A 14,846-nucleotide genomic window follows, 5' to 3' on the forward strand; every position below is an offset into this window, starting at 1 on the left:
GCTGGGGAGCTGCCAGGGCCTCCCTCAGCCCCACTGGTTGTGGGCTCCCAAGGGGACTGGCTTTAGTTATCTGCTGAATTTCCCTCCTGGTGTCAGGAATGACTGGAGTTTCCAAACTATTTGGGAATTGTATCCAAACTGTTCCATTTGGGTTATATGTCTGGTAGGGAATTTTGCAAGATTTTCATGGGATGACTGATTATCCTGTGCTCCCCAGCTGCTCTTACACCCATCCTAGTCAGCTGGATGGTTTATTGACAATGTGTCCCGAGGGGCGGCACCTCCGATGCCATAGAAACCCCTCCCCTGGATTAGGAAACCTTTGGAATTCAGGAGCTGTCCCAGTGGAGCATGAAAATGAACAGCAGTTTTCCCAAAGCCCAGCCCCAAGCAGAACAAAGTCAGGCCCCATCAGTGTCAGAGCAAAGGTCCCCCATGGCTGTGTCCCTGTGGCCGCTGAGGCGGCAGCGCAGGCCCGAGGCGGTGCCGGGTCCCGGTGCAGCCGGGGCAGAGCGGCGGCTGCGCGAGCGGCAACCCCGGCGGTGAGTGCGGCAGCCCCGTGGGAGCGGCGGCTCCGGGCACAGACGCCGGCGGCAGCCGCTGTGGCTCCTGGAACCCAGTGGCCATTGGGACACTGCAGGGCCTGCTGGAATCCAGGGGCCGGGGGGACACTGGGGAGCCTCTTGGAGCCAAGGGAACCCTGGGATGTTTTGGAACATCCTGGAATCAAGGAGCCATTGTGACACTGCAGGGCCTCATGGAACAAAAGGAACCCTGAGAGTTTTTGGAACCTCATGGAATCAAGGGGCCGTTTCTGGCACGATGCTCTGCTCTGATAATACCTAAAAATTGGTCAGAGAATGCAAACAATGCAAGCTCTCTGTGTTGAGTTACTGCTGGTGCCAAGGTGCTGTTTTTAATGTTGAATTATGCTAACCCCAGAATGCTTCATGAAACTTCAAACACACATCGTGCTTTTTGAAGCAGGATTTGACAGATAAGCTGCTCCCTGGCCTTGTAATATATCTGGCAGTCAAACCCTTGATAACTATAAAAGCCTTGTCCAACTTTCCTGTGTCAGATTCTTCCACAGACTTCCTTGAAGTGTGTGGAGCTTCTGCCATGAAGCAGGGACAGCTCCTCATGGTCACTGCCCAGGGGTTAAGTGAAAGAGAGGGAACTACCCCTTGTCGCTGTGGGGTGAGTTACCTCAATCTCTTCATCAGGATTGTTTCTTTTTGCTGGCTTTGATCCAATTGCTTTAATAGAATGACTTTGATAGACTGCACTGTCTAGTGTACACTATACTGCTAGGAGGTTTTGCCTTTTATACTGTCTAGTAAATAATTCTCTTTAAGGTCTTTCATCTGTTCACTTTTCTGGTAAATTTTCTGTTCATTTGTTATAATAAATAATTCATTTTATTGAAATATTTCTGATTTGCCATCACTAAAACCTGCAGGACAAAGTGATTGAATCACACCTCTATAATTCCTTCAATTGAAACAAAACTCTGAGTTTTAGATTGGATCCAGCCACAGCCAGGCTCCTCTCTGAGAAGGACTTTAGAAAGCAGGGGGGTCCTTTCTGCACCTCGTAGCTCAACGAGACGGCTTCTGCCATCAACTTTGTCTAAGCCTTCCACCCCCCAGCCCCAAGCCGTGACACATGGGCATGTCTTGTCCATGCAGTGCAAACATGGACTCCTGAGCTGGTCATTTGCTGTCCCTCCTTGGAGGGAAGAACAAGCCCAATGGCCTGGGGTGAGAGGCCAGTGCTGGGAGCGGCGCTGGCTGTGCCAGGGCACTGCTGGGTGCCCCCACCCTGAGCACTCCCCCCCTTGTGCTGGTCACTGCTGTTTTCCTCTGCAGGGCATTGTGTTGGGCACATCCTGGAGAGCAAAGTAGAAAGCAGATGGAAGCTTTGAGGCCCTGCCCTGAGGAGATGCCCCTGCAGGATGGCAGTGCTGCTGCAGAGGTCAGCTCTGTGCCAGCAGTGCCCGTGGCTGTCCCTGCCTGCAGTCCCTGGACAGTCCTGCAGCAGGACTGGCACCGACTGCCAGAGCACTGAGGCCTCCAACAACACAGGGCTCTGCAGGACAGTGTGGAAGGGAAGGGAGAGGAGGCCCCTCAGGAGAAGGGCTGCTGCTCCCTGGCAGTGCTGCTCTGCTGGGACTCTTTTCTGGCCCAGCTCTGCACAGAGGCACCGACCCTGCAGCTGCAGAGAAGTCAGAGAGGAAAGATGTCAGGTAAATGAGTCAATGCAGAGTTCTTTATTTGGTTTAAGCATACAGTGAGTACATTTCCCAATTTGTACAGCCTCTGGGCCAGGCTAGAAAGGCAAACACAGAACTGAAAATGGTGTGTATATATATATATACTTTTTTATATATATCTTTATATATATCTTTATACATATAAAGATTTTTTGATGTGAACAAATTCTCACAAAAATAAAACCCCTACCAGGACTAAAAAATAGAGAAGATATGGTGGGCCTTTAATGAAGTACATAAAGGGATTGGCCGTTAATGAGGTCCATAACATGTAGAAGAAGGAGAGTTTATTGCTTCTGAAAAACACCCAGTTATGAGTTTCCTCATGGCATCCTTGAGCTCCTGGTTCCTCAGGCTGTAGATGAGGGGGTTCAGTGTTGGAGACACCACTGAGTACATAAGTGACACAATAAGATCCAGGGATGGGGAGGAGATGGAGGGGGGCTTTAGGTAGGAAAAGGATAACGTGCTGAGGAACAGGGAGACCACGGCCAGGTGAGGGAGGCAGGTGGAAAAGGCTTTGTACCGTCCCTGCTGAGAGGGGATCCTCAGCACAGCCCTGAAGATCTGCACATAGGAGAAAACAATGAAAATGAAACACCCAATCATTAAACAGGCACTAAACACAATAAGCCCAAGTTCCCTGAGGTAGCCTGAGTGTGAGCAGGAGAGCTTGAGGATGTGTGGGATTTCACAGAAGAACTGGTCCAGGGCATTGCCCTGGCACAGGGGCAGGGAAAATGTACTGGGTGTGTGCAGCAGAGCAATGAGAAAGCCAGCAACCCAGGCAGCTGCTGCCATGTGGGCACAAGCTCTGCTGCCCAGGAGGGTCCCGTAGTGCAGGGGTTTGCAGATGGCAACGTAGCGGTCGTAGCACATGATGGTGAGGAGGGAAAACTCTGCTCTAAGAAAGATTATGTAGACAAAAACCTGTGCAGCACATCCTGTGTAGGTGATGGTTCTGGTGTTCCAGAGGAAATTGTGCATGGCTTTGGGGACAGTGGTGCAAATGGATCCCAGGTCTGTGAGGGAGAGGTTGAGCAGGAAGAAGCCCATGGGGGTGTGCAGGTGGTGGTCACAGGCTACAGCACTGAGGATGAGGCCGTTGGCCAGGAGGGCAGCCAGGGAGATGGCCAGGAAGAGCCAGAAGTGCAGGAGCTGCAGCTCCCGCCTGTCTGCAAATGCCAGGAGGAGGAACTGGGGCATGGAGCTGCTGTTGGACATTTGCTGCCTCTGGTTATTGTTTTCTGTTGAGGAGAATAAAGACAGAACTGAATTAGGCCAGACTCAGTCAGCAAAACATCTTGCATGTCTCATAGCAATTCAACATTCAGGGCCTCTTTTCAGGAAGATCTCTCTGCATCCCTCTCCCTGAGCTCTGGGTTTTGCTGGCTGAAGGGGGCACTGAGAGCAGGGAGCCTGGAATGGGCTCCCGAGGAATCCTTCTTGCTCCCGAGGAATCCTTTCTAATGTGCTCCAAGTGAAATCTTGTGAGTCCTGAGAGGCAAAGGGATGGTCTCTTGGTGCAGAGACAAGAGCTGGCCATCTTTCCGGTTCACAGCTGCCCCTGGCTGGCAGCTTAGAGCTAAAGGGGGACCACCCTTAGGAATTCCCTTAAAAAAAGTAACAAGGCACTTGTAGGAGCAGAGGAATCCTGGTTCAAAGAGCACATTGAGAAAATGCTTGCCTTTCCTCAGGATGCCTGATTAGGATCTCATCTTTCTCCTCCCAGACTGCCACACACAGGGATCATTGCAGTTCCCAAGTACAGCTGCCCAGAGCATTTGCATGGATTTAGCACTGAGGAGTTTTCTCCATGGGGATCCTGTGCAGCACAGAGATGCTATGGCAGAGCTGTGCCCTTCTGGAGGGCACCTGCAGCCCTGCAGGACACCCAGGCAAACAGCTGAAGACCCTGAAGGTGCCTGGAGGGCACTTGGGCACTTGGCTCCCACAGACACATCCCCACAGCAGCACCCAAAGGGGTTGTGTCTGCACAGGAATCTGCCCCCCCCCCCAAACCCCACAGTGGCTCAGAAAACCCACTGGTGAGAACAAGGAGAGCCCAGGCAGCAGGGGATGGCAGTGAAATGCCACAGTGCTGCTGCCAAGGGAGGAGGGACACAGAGAGACAGCTGGAAATCAGGGCCCTGTCCTTGCCTGGGCTCTGGCTGCTGCAGGGCAATGCACAGCCCAGCCCCCGTGGGCCTGAGGGCACAGGCTCTGCTTAGGCTGGGAAAGGAGCCCAGGCAGGAGCTGCTCAGGGAAGGGGTCTGTGCCACAGGGACAGCAGGGAGGGGCCCACATCCCCCTGCCCAGCCCTTGTGGCAGCAGCTGCCTCTCCCTGCCTGCCTGTCTCTGGGTGAGGAGCTGTTCCTGCCAGCAGCCCCTGCCTGTGCCCAGCTCAGCTCCCTGCCAGTGCTGCCAGAGCCATCCCCAGCCCAGTGCCCAGGGGCAGCTCTGCCTGGGCAGGGGCTGCAGAGCAGATCCCAGACAGCCTGAGGTGGCTGGGAAGGGGGAGGTGTTCTGGGGGGATGTGCTTCCTGAGAAGGGCCCCTGGAAATGGCAGGAGGTGGAGCTGAAGCTGTGAGGAGCCCTGAGCCTGCAGCTGAAGGGCCCTGCCCAGCCCTGCCCAGCCCTGAGGGGTCACTCCTTCCACCCACCCCTTCTCCCTGCAGGGCCGTGGCAGCTCCTTGGCCGGGCTGAGAGCTGACCCTGGCAGGCAGCAGAGTCCCTGCCCCAGCACACAGAGCCCTGGGGGCAGGACCCTGCTCTGCACCACAGCCCTGGGCACCCCTGGCTGCACCCCCACCTTCCCACCCCACAGCCAGCCCTGCCACAGGGAACCTTCTGGCCCTGGGCCTCTGATGGGGCAGCAGCAAGTCCTGCTCTGCAGCAGCTTCTCCTGCTGCACCCCAGCAAATCCAGCAGAGCCATCCTGACAGCTCCTGCCACTGCTGCCATTTGGCAGCTGGCAGAGGCACTTGCAGGAACTCACCTGCACTGCTCTGCAGCCACAGCCTGACCGTGGCAAAGGGCTGGCAAGGTTCCTGCCCTGAGCAGCTCTGCCCTGTCCTCCCACCCCAGGATCCCTTGAACCTCCTGCTCCTTTCTCCTCTCTGCCCTTGCTGCCTGCAGCTCCCGCCCTGCTCTGCCATATGGCCACTTCCTCTGCACTGCAGCAACTGGAAGAGTCCTGCTGAAAGATCCTGGAAGCTGTGGGATGTGGCAGCTTTAGGAGATGCCTCCAGGAAGGCAAGTTGAACTTTCCTACAGCCAGAGAATTCTTCCTTCGAATCCTGGGAAGGTTTCTCCAGTAGTGAGAGCTCAGTCATCCCCCAGCCCAGGCTGCCTCTCATCTCTCTGCCTTCTCTCCTGTGCCCTGGGTGCTGCAGGTAGTGCCCTCAGCCCTGCTGGGCTGTGCAGAGGAGCTGCTCACCAGCAGAGCTGTCTCTTTGAAGCTCTTCTTGGTTGCCGGGAGCTCCCTGTGTGCCAGGAGCCCGGCCCAGCTCAGCAGCACAGCAACAGCCCCAGGCATTTCAAGACCCTCAGGGGGTTTGATGTTGTTTACATGAGACTCAGTCCCTGAGAGGAAGTTCAAACAACTTCTCAAGAAGTCAAAATGAGATTGAAACACTAAAGTTTCTAATGAGTCTCACTGAGGGCCACAACTGAGAATGTGTCCCCAGATTCCAGTTAGAGCAGAAAACTGCAGACAGTGATGACAAGGATGGACAAGCAAGGGAAAGGTGGCTCTGATGCTGAACAAACCTTGACTTGTTTCCTTAATCCAAGAGACCAAACCCTGACCCCCAGCCCCTGGGAAGGCAGATCCTGTCCGTGCCTCATTCCTCAGGGCTCTTCCTGGGGCACTGGGATGTGGGATGTGCAATGCCAAGGGCAGGACAATGGGGTGGCACCTGCCAGGCTGCTGAGCAGGGACAAGGAGGCCATGAGGCCCCAGGGCTGCAAGGGCCACTCCCCTCCTCCTGGCATCAGGGGCACAGACAGCAGCCATGGCCAAAGGCCTGCAGAAGGTGGCTGTGTCAGGGCCTTTCAGCTTCTCCCCCTCCCTGTCTCCTCTCCAGCCCAGGCTGTCCTACGGTGTCCATGCCCTGCCCCTTTCCCTGCAGGCTGTCGTCATCCCCCCGGCTGCCCCACCTGGCTGGCACCTTCCTGCACTGACATCTCTGCGTCCTCCCTGGCTCTTCCTGCACACACAAAGCCTTGGCCTCATCCAGACTCCACAACACTGACCTTGGAGGGAAATTTCTGACTTCTTGTCACCAGTCTAGGCCACCCCAGCTGCCTTTGGTGGCACTAGTTCTTTCTTAGGCTGTTTTCTGACAGGAAGAAAAGCTCCACCAGCTCTCACACCCCCCTTCCAGACCTCTCAGGCTACTCCTCTACTGTCCTCAATCTTCACACCCCTGACCCCTGAGTCCTCAGCCTCTATATACGGGTCATGTGCTTGAGGCCCCAAATTCCTTCCTGGGAGATCTCTGGGACCTCTCCAAGGTTTTGGAAGATGACAATAGAGTACTCTTATCCCAGGAAACACAGAGGGACACTTTTTCCAAGGGTTGTCTTGGCAGAATGAGGCACAATCTCTTTAAACTTTCTGGCACAAGGGAGCTCTGAGCTCTGGGTACGGAGGGAGCTCCAAGTGCCAACCACGGGAGTGGGAGCTACAAATCATCAGGGTTTGTGTTCTTTGGAGGGCCAGACACTGGTGAGAGTGGTGTGTGTGTGTGCACATGGAAGGACTTGAAGGGCACAATGAACTGTCTCAAAACACTGTCAAAGCAGGAAAATCCCATAAGGCACCACAAGACATAAGCACTGGTGGCAAACAGGAAGGCCTTTAATTCCAAGACCAAAAGGGAGGTGAAGCTCTGGAAGTAGCCCACAGGACAGAATTGCACAATTTCTTTCTCTCTCTCTCCCTCCTATTTACTGTTAAATCAAAGCTGGACTGCTGACTTTGGCACATGGTCTCCTTTGCAGCTGAATTTGGGCAGAGGTGTCTGATATGGTTTGAAGCTGGCTCCCTGCCAAGTCTCCAAACCCTACCACAAGAAGTCCGTCCCGCCCCCCAAAACCTCAGGGAGAAGAGGGAGAAAAGACAACTAAGAAAAACCGGAACGAGAGAGAGACAGCTAAAGTGATATATATATATATATTTACACTTATGTACTGTTATATACAATTTGAAATATATATACAATTTCACAAGGGAAAGGGAAGGGGGAAGGGAAAGGGAACAAAACCAACATAAAATATATATATCCCAATTAGTAGCCCAAGATCTAGTAACTAAAGAGTTAGCAAAGAAAAATCCCACCACTCTCCCTGGGAAAACCGAGAGTCTCTCCAGAACGATCACCAGCAACCTCCACCTCCCAAGGTCAACAAGGCCTAACCAGGCCTCGCTCCCCAACACGGCAGACTCAACAGCAGGGAACCTGCACCTCCAAGCTGCTGGAAGGAAAGAGAGCGAAGGCCTCTCCTCCTTTCTTCTTATCGTCTGGCTTACGTAAAAATCGTAGGGAATACTGGGTAAATCTGGACCCTTCCTTGGTTACAAACTGGTCACCAAGGAAGGCCTAGCCCAAACCACCACAGTGTCTCTTAATAATGGGAACCTGAGAGTATCCAAGAGGTTTTAGAGGGTGGGAATGGCCACTGGATTCCATGAGGTTCCACAGAGTCTCAGGGTCCATTTGGCTTCGTAAGGCTCTGCAGTGTGATAATGGACCCTTGATTCCATGGGTTTGCAAAATGTCTCAGGACTCCTTTGGTTCTAGGAGGCCCCACATATCACAGTGGTCCCTTGGTGCCATGAGATTCCACAGTGTCCCAGGAATCCTTTGGTTCCATGAGCCCTGCAGTGTCACAGTGGCCCCTTGATTCCATGAGGTTCTGAAAAGTCTCAGGGTTCCTTTGGTTCCATGAGGCCCTGCAGTGTCACAGTGGCCTCTGAGACCCCGAGGTTCCTCAGTGTCACAATGGTCCCTTGATTCTATGAGGGCCCAAAATGTCTCAGGGTTCCCTTGGTTCCATGAGGCCCTTCATTGCATAATGAATCCTTGGTTCCATGAGATTCCACAGTGTCCCAGGATTCCTTTGATTTAATGAGGCCCTGGAGTGTCACAATGGCCCCTTGATTCCATGAGTTTCCACAATCTCCCAGGGTTCCTTTGGTTCCATGAGGCCTTACAGTTATCACAATGGCCTCTTAATTCCATGAGTTTTCACATTGTCACAATGTTCCCTTGATTCCATGAGATTGCCCAGTGTCCCAGGGTTCCTTTGGCTCCAGAAGGCCCTACAGTGTCACAATGGTCCCTTTACTCCAGGAGGTTCCACGTGTCCTTGCTGGAACACACAGGGCTGTAATGTTGTCACCCCTGCAGAGCTGCCTCCAGCTCTGGGCTCCAGCACAGGAAGGACATGGACCTGCTGGAGTGAGTCCAGAGGGGAGCAGCAAGAGGATCAGAGGGATGGAGCAGCTCTGCTGTGAGGAAAGGCTGAGAGAATTGGGATTGTTCAGGCTGGAGAAGAGAAGGCTTTGGGATGACCTAATTGTGGCCTTGCAGTGCCTGAAGGGAGCCAGCCAGAAAGATGGAGAGAGACTTTGGACAAGGTCTTGGAGTGACAGGACAAGGGGAATGGCTTCACACTGAGAAAGGGAAGGGTTAGATGGGATATTAGGAAGAATTTCTGGACTGTGATGGTAGTGAGATCCTGGCACAGGTTGCTCAGAGAAGTTCTGGCTGCCCCATCCCTGGAAGTGTTCACGGCCAGGTTGGATGGGGCTGTGAGCTCTGAGTCTAGTGGAAGGTGTCCCTACCCATGGCAGGGGGTTGGACTGAGATGGTCTTTAAGGTCCCTTCCAACCCAAACCATTCCATGATTCTGGGACTGGTGGGGGATGTGGTGGTCGGAGCCGATGGGCACAGAGACCCCAAAACGATGGAGTTTTCCATTCTGGGTGGAGGAAGGAGGGGGCAGCAGAACTGACACCCTGGACTGCTGGTGGTCAGACTTTGTCCTGTTTGGGAGACTGACTGATCTGGGTGTGAGTGTGGATGTGCTGGAGGGCAGGAAGGCTCTGCAGAGGGATCTGGACAGGTTGGATCAATAAGGTCAAGTGTCAGGGCCTGCCCTTGGGTGCCAACAACCCCCTGGAACACTCCAGGCTGGGGGCAGAGGGGCTGGAGAGCTGCTCAGCAGGAAGGGACTTGGGGGTGCTGCTTGACAGGGGCTGGATATGAGGCAGAGTGTGCCCAGGGGGGCAAGAAGGCCAAGGGCATCGTGGCCTTTGTGGAGAAGAGTGTGGCCAGCAGGAGCAGAGAACTGATTGCCCCTCTGTGCTGGGCACTGGGGAGGCCCCACCTGGAGTGCTGTGTCCAGTTCTGGCCCCTCAGTGCCAAAAGGCCCTTGAGGGGCTGGAGCGTGTCCAGAGAAGGGAACGGAGCTGGGGAAGGCTCTGGAAAACATGTCTGCTGAGGGACGGCTGAGGGAACTGGGCTGGTTGAGTCTGGAGAGGGGGAGGCTCAGGGAGGACCTCATTGCTCTCTGCAATGACCTGAAAGGAGGTTTTAGTGGGGTGGGGGTTGGTCTCTTCTACAAAGCCTTTAGTGACAGGAAGAGAGGAAACAGCCTTAAATTGCATCAGGCAAGGTTCATATTAGATATTCAAAAACCCTTTTTCCACTGAGAGAGTGCTCAGGCATTGGAACAAGTAGCTCAGGGAGGTGGTGGAGTCTCTGAAAGCATTCAGGTGGCATCTGGATGTAGTGCTTTGGGATGGGGTTTAGGGGTGATTCTGGTGGTGCTGGGTTGACAGTTGGACTAGAAGGTCTGGAAGGTCTCTTCCAACGTTGATGATTCTGTGATTCTCTGACCTGTCATCCCTGTTTGCAGGTTTGTGCTCTAACAAGACCCTGGGGATGTTTTCTCTGTTGGGTCCACAGAGATTGTGTTGTGTGAGCTTTTTTCCTCTATGATCAAAACAAAGAATAATTAATGCTAAATACAGCAGGTGGCTTTCAAGTACTAACTTGGTCCAGTTTGTCCAACTGTGTCCAAACAGGTGAGGAAAATCTGGAACTTTAGAAGGGTTAGTTTTTTCACTCATTAGCAGGATATCCAGGGGTGCACCAAGTGCCTTCCAGTGAGGAGCACAAGAGACCAGTAGACAGTGACAATATTGTTCTAATGTTAGTGTCACTGGAGCACAGAGTGAGATCACATCTGAGTTATGTTTCTTTAATCAGTGATTGGGAATAAAGAGAAAAAGCCATCTGCTGGATTTAGCAATAATTACTCCTTGTTTTGATCTTAGGGAAAAAGGTTCACACAACACAATCTCTGAATGCTCCTTTGAACTTACCCACAGTGTGTTCACAAATACACAGAACAAGGCTTTTAGATTTTTGCTGCTCCCCTGAGTTCCAGCATAGAAAGAAATGTCTCTGTGCAATAACAGCAATTGCCTTACCATGTTACTGAACTACATTCAGTTTATCTGGTCTCAAACAAATACTCCATATTTTCTCCTTGTTTTATTTTCAAAGGCATGGGTATGGGTATTTAGGTGACTGCCTTCACTGGTACAGCATAGAAACCGTTCACATGGCTATAAATGAATATTATTCTCTTGACAAAACACCTTTTCCAAAGCCTCTGACAAAAAGAAAGGGAAAAAGAACCCAGAAAGAAAAAGGGAGCCACAGGTACATTGCTTGTAACCCACCACAAAGGTCTCCTCCCTAAAGATAATTCAGGCACACCCTTCAATATGGATCTCTCACTATCACCCCAATCTCCTTTTTAGTGGAAGTTTCTTTAGGGAAGCTGAAGTGCATCACTGTCCCAGACAGCCAAGGATAAGGTGACTGAGGGAATTCAGTTGCTCTGTTTAATTAATACAGGATTATTTCCCTTTCCTTTGGTGAAGCTAATAATATGACTGGTGGAATATCAGTAACAATTAAATCACAAACTCGTGCAGCACCAAAGGGAAAATTTACTTTAGTTATGGAGTATTGCCAGCAGAAATCTTGAAGATCTTATCCATATTTGCACTGAAAAAATACCACATGTACTTCCTGGGATACTGCAAGCTTTCTACAGTCCTTGTGGCATGTCTTTACAGAGCAAGAGTGAACATTTTGAGATGATACCTTAATAAATGAGTTGCAGTTCTATTGTTTCTTGAATGTTAAGCACCACATCCTAAACGCAGGAACACGTTCAAGGTCAATGTCCTATTTTAGACCTTCTCAGCAGCTGTGATATTGTGATAATCACACTTAAAATATTCCTCTAGAAAGAGTAAATTAGCCCTTTTCACTAGAAGGATTCTTATGATCAAAAGCAAATCTGAATAGGAACAAATTCAGATTCCTTTTTTTAGTTTGTTTTTTTTCAGCAATGCAATAAATTGCTGTCCCTAACTGGGATGGCTTTTCTACCCAAGAATTAAAAAGAAAACCCCAAAGTTCACTTTATTCTGCACTTATATTACCTTTGGGGTTTTTTTTTGTTTTTTTTGGAGGCCTCACCTATGTAAAAATACCTTCCTTAAAATGCATTTATACTTTCTGTGAGAACCAAACCATTCCAGCTGACAAACCATTCCATCACCAATACTGCAGGGAAATGTAATATCCCACTAAAGCAGAAGGGAAAGAAGACAACTGAGCATCAGCAGCTCTTCCTAAGCAAGATCAGGGGTTTAGCTCCATCTAACTGAGGGATGAGATGTGTCCCTCAGTGGGTCTCTTCCCACTCCCCCACCAGCCCTTCTACCCGACTGCAAGCTCAAAGTTCTAAAAAGAGAAGAGGAAGCTGGAGCGTCAATATTTCCCCAGTGCAAACCCCAATAATCTTTGCTGGGAGCTGACAGGAATTGCTGTTCCACTGCCCTGGGGTATCCTGGCTTGAGGTGAGAGCGCAGCCCCGCCCAGAGCCCCCAACCCCTCTGAGAGCTTTTGTAGGGTCTGTTTGTCCATGTCCCTGTGGCAGAGGCTGCCCCGACACCTGCCCTGGAGCTGGTCCAGCTGCTGGACCAAACAAGGCATTGTCCAGCCTGCCTTCCCCCAGCCCCAACCGCCCCAGCCCATCTTCCATCGCTCTGCTTCCTTTTCCTGCCCCTGCTCCCCCTCCGCTCCCTTCCCTCTGGCATTTTTATTAGGAATGTTCTTGCTGTTCTCACTGTCCGAGCATGAGCTGATCCCCAGGGGAGCCTGTGGAATGTAACCCCTCAAGCACTAAATTCCTTCCCCTGTGCCAAAGACACGGGTTTGTTGTTGCTGCCCCTCCCGCCGAGCACCAGCTCCATCTCCTGCTCCTGCCCAGCGGCTTTGCAGAAATCCAGGGCTGGGTGTGGATTGGAGGCTGTGGCAAGGGACAGGATAAAGTTGCTTCACTTCCACCCTTGATGTCTCAGTGTTTGTGATCTTGAGAATCCTCACAAACCTGGAATAAGGCAGATTATCTGTTTTTGTAAGATATGTACATGGAGATTGTTTTGATCTGTGTTTAAATCGTCCTTAAATAAAACAACTGATAGAAAACTATAAAAAAATGGAAAAGGGAAAAATAAGAAAAAAGAAAATTTAAAAAAAGGGAGAAAAAAGAGGAAAAGGAGAAAAAAAAAGAGAAAAAAAGGAAGAAAAAACAGGAAAAAATGAGAAAAAAAAGAAAGAACAAATAAAAAAGAGAAAAAAAGAAAAAAGAGAGAGAAAAAAGAGAATAAAAAGAGGAAAAAAAGAAAAAAGAAAGAAAAGAAAGAAAGGAAAAAGAGAAAATAAAAAAGACAGAAAAACTAAAACCCAACAAGTCCGATCCTCCCCCGCCGCAGGGACTACAACTCCCACAATGCCCCGCGCAGGCGGGGGGCGGGCAGGGGCCGTGGCCGCGCGCTGATTGGCTGCGGGGCGGGTCTGTAAAGGCGGAGGGCGCGCGGAGCGAGCGCCATTTTGGCCTCGTGGTCGGGAGTGAGGAGGACTCGCCTGCGGCCGCTGCACTTCGCTGGGTGAGTTGGCGGGGGGGGCGGCGAGAGCGGGGTCTGGGGATCCCCTCGGGGGCTGCGGGGAGCGCGGGTGTGGGTGGAAAGGCTGGAGGGCTCGGAGGGGGTCTAGTGGGGGGGTTCGGGGATTGCCAGGGACGTTGTGAGGGGTCCCTGAGGGGGTTCGGTGTCCTGAGGGGTCTCAGGGGAGAGATTGAAGGTCCATGAAGGGGTTTGGGGGTCTCTAAATGGGTTTTGGTTTCTGAGAAGATTTGAGGTGTCCCAGGTGGGCTTTGAGAGTCTGTGAGGAGGTTTGGGAGTCCTCGGGGGCTTTGCAGGGATCTTTTAGGCAGTTTTGGAGTCTCTACGGGGTTTAGTGGGTCTCAGACAGTTTTGAAGGTCCCCGAAGGGGATTGTGGGGTCCCTGAATGGGTTTAGGGGGTCCCAGATGGGTTTTATGGGTCACTGAGAGGGTTTGGGGGGTGCTGGGGAGGGATGAGGTCTCTGAGGGGATTTGAGGGGACCTTGAGAAGGTTTTGATGGGTCAAAGGGGAATTTCAGGGGTTTTGAGAGGATTTTAGGGTGTCCCATAAAGCCCAGCAGTGGTGCTCAGGGGATCCTCCAGCCCCCAGGGGAGGGGTCCTAGGGATGCCCTCCAAAATCCGGGGGGGGAGATGTACCACATCCAGGTAAGGGGATCCCAGTGCCCCCAGTATATCCCAGTGACCTCCCAGTGACCCTCAGTATGGCCCAGTAACCCCCTCAGTGACCAGCCAGTGTGTCCCAGTGACCTCCCACTGCCCCCCAGTATGGCCCAGTGATCCTGCAGTGAGCACCCAGTAACCCCCAGTATGGCCCAGTAACCTGCCAGTGTCCCTCCATGTATCTTGGTAATCCCCCAGTAAGTCCCCAGTTCTCTTCCAGTGCCCCCCAGTGTGCCCCAGTTCACCTCCAGTCCCTCCCAGTGCCCTCCCAGTGTCCCTCAGTAACCCCCCAGTCCTCCCAATGCCCTCTGGTTCCCCCCAGTGTGTCCCAATGTGTCCCAGTAATCGCCCAGTGCCCCACAAAGCCCCCCAACTGTCCCCAGATGCCCTTGGCCTTTCTGTGGGAGGGGGAGCATTTTTGGGGTCAGAGGATCCAGAGAAGAGCAGCGAGGCTGGGGAAGGGAGTGGAGCACAAGTGGTGTGAGGAGAGGCTGAGGGAGCTGGGGGTGTTGAGGCTGGAGAAGAGGAGGCTCAGGGGAGACCTCCTGACTGTCTGCAAGTCCCTGCCAGGAGGTTGGAGCCAGGTGGGGCTGGGGCTGTTCTGCCAGGAAGCAGCAGTAGGACAAGAGGGCTGGGTCTTGAGCTGTGCCAGGGGAGGTTTAGGTTGGATATTGGGAAGCAATTTTGTACAGAGAGAAGTGAAAAGAGTGGGTGGGTCACCCCCAAAGGGAGCTGGGGGGAGCCGGGGTTTGGGGGCCTGATGGGAAAGGGGTGGGAGGGGTGGCTGAGGGGAGTGGGGAGAGCGGGAGCGGGGTTGCCGTGGGGGTGCCTCGGTGTCCCCATGCCT

At 52.4% G+C, this 14,846-nt stretch overlaps 1 protein-coding gene and 1 pseudogene across 1 annotated transcript in view; one reads left to right on the top strand and one right to left on the bottom strand.

The window, feature by feature from the left end:
• The window catches only part of LOC127474811 (zinc finger protein 208-like), a 1,297,692-nt pseudogene that overhangs the window by 387,196 nt on the left and 895,650 nt on the right, over positions 1-14,846 (top strand).
• LOC127474831 (zinc finger protein 271-like) overlaps positions 1-14,846 on the bottom strand; it is a 279,141-nt gene that overhangs the window by 196,998 nt on the left and 67,297 nt on the right. The gene's annotated exons all lie outside the window — the stretch shown is intronic.

Source organism: Manacus candei, unplaced genomic scaffold (assembly GCF_025592945.1).
Source record: "Manacus candei isolate 608988 ecotype Guabito, Panama unplaced genomic scaffold, ASM2559294v1 h1tg000045l, whole genome shotgun sequence".
In the NCBI taxonomy this organism is placed as follows: domain Eukaryota; kingdom Metazoa; phylum Chordata; class Aves; order Passeriformes; family Pipridae; genus Manacus; species Manacus candei.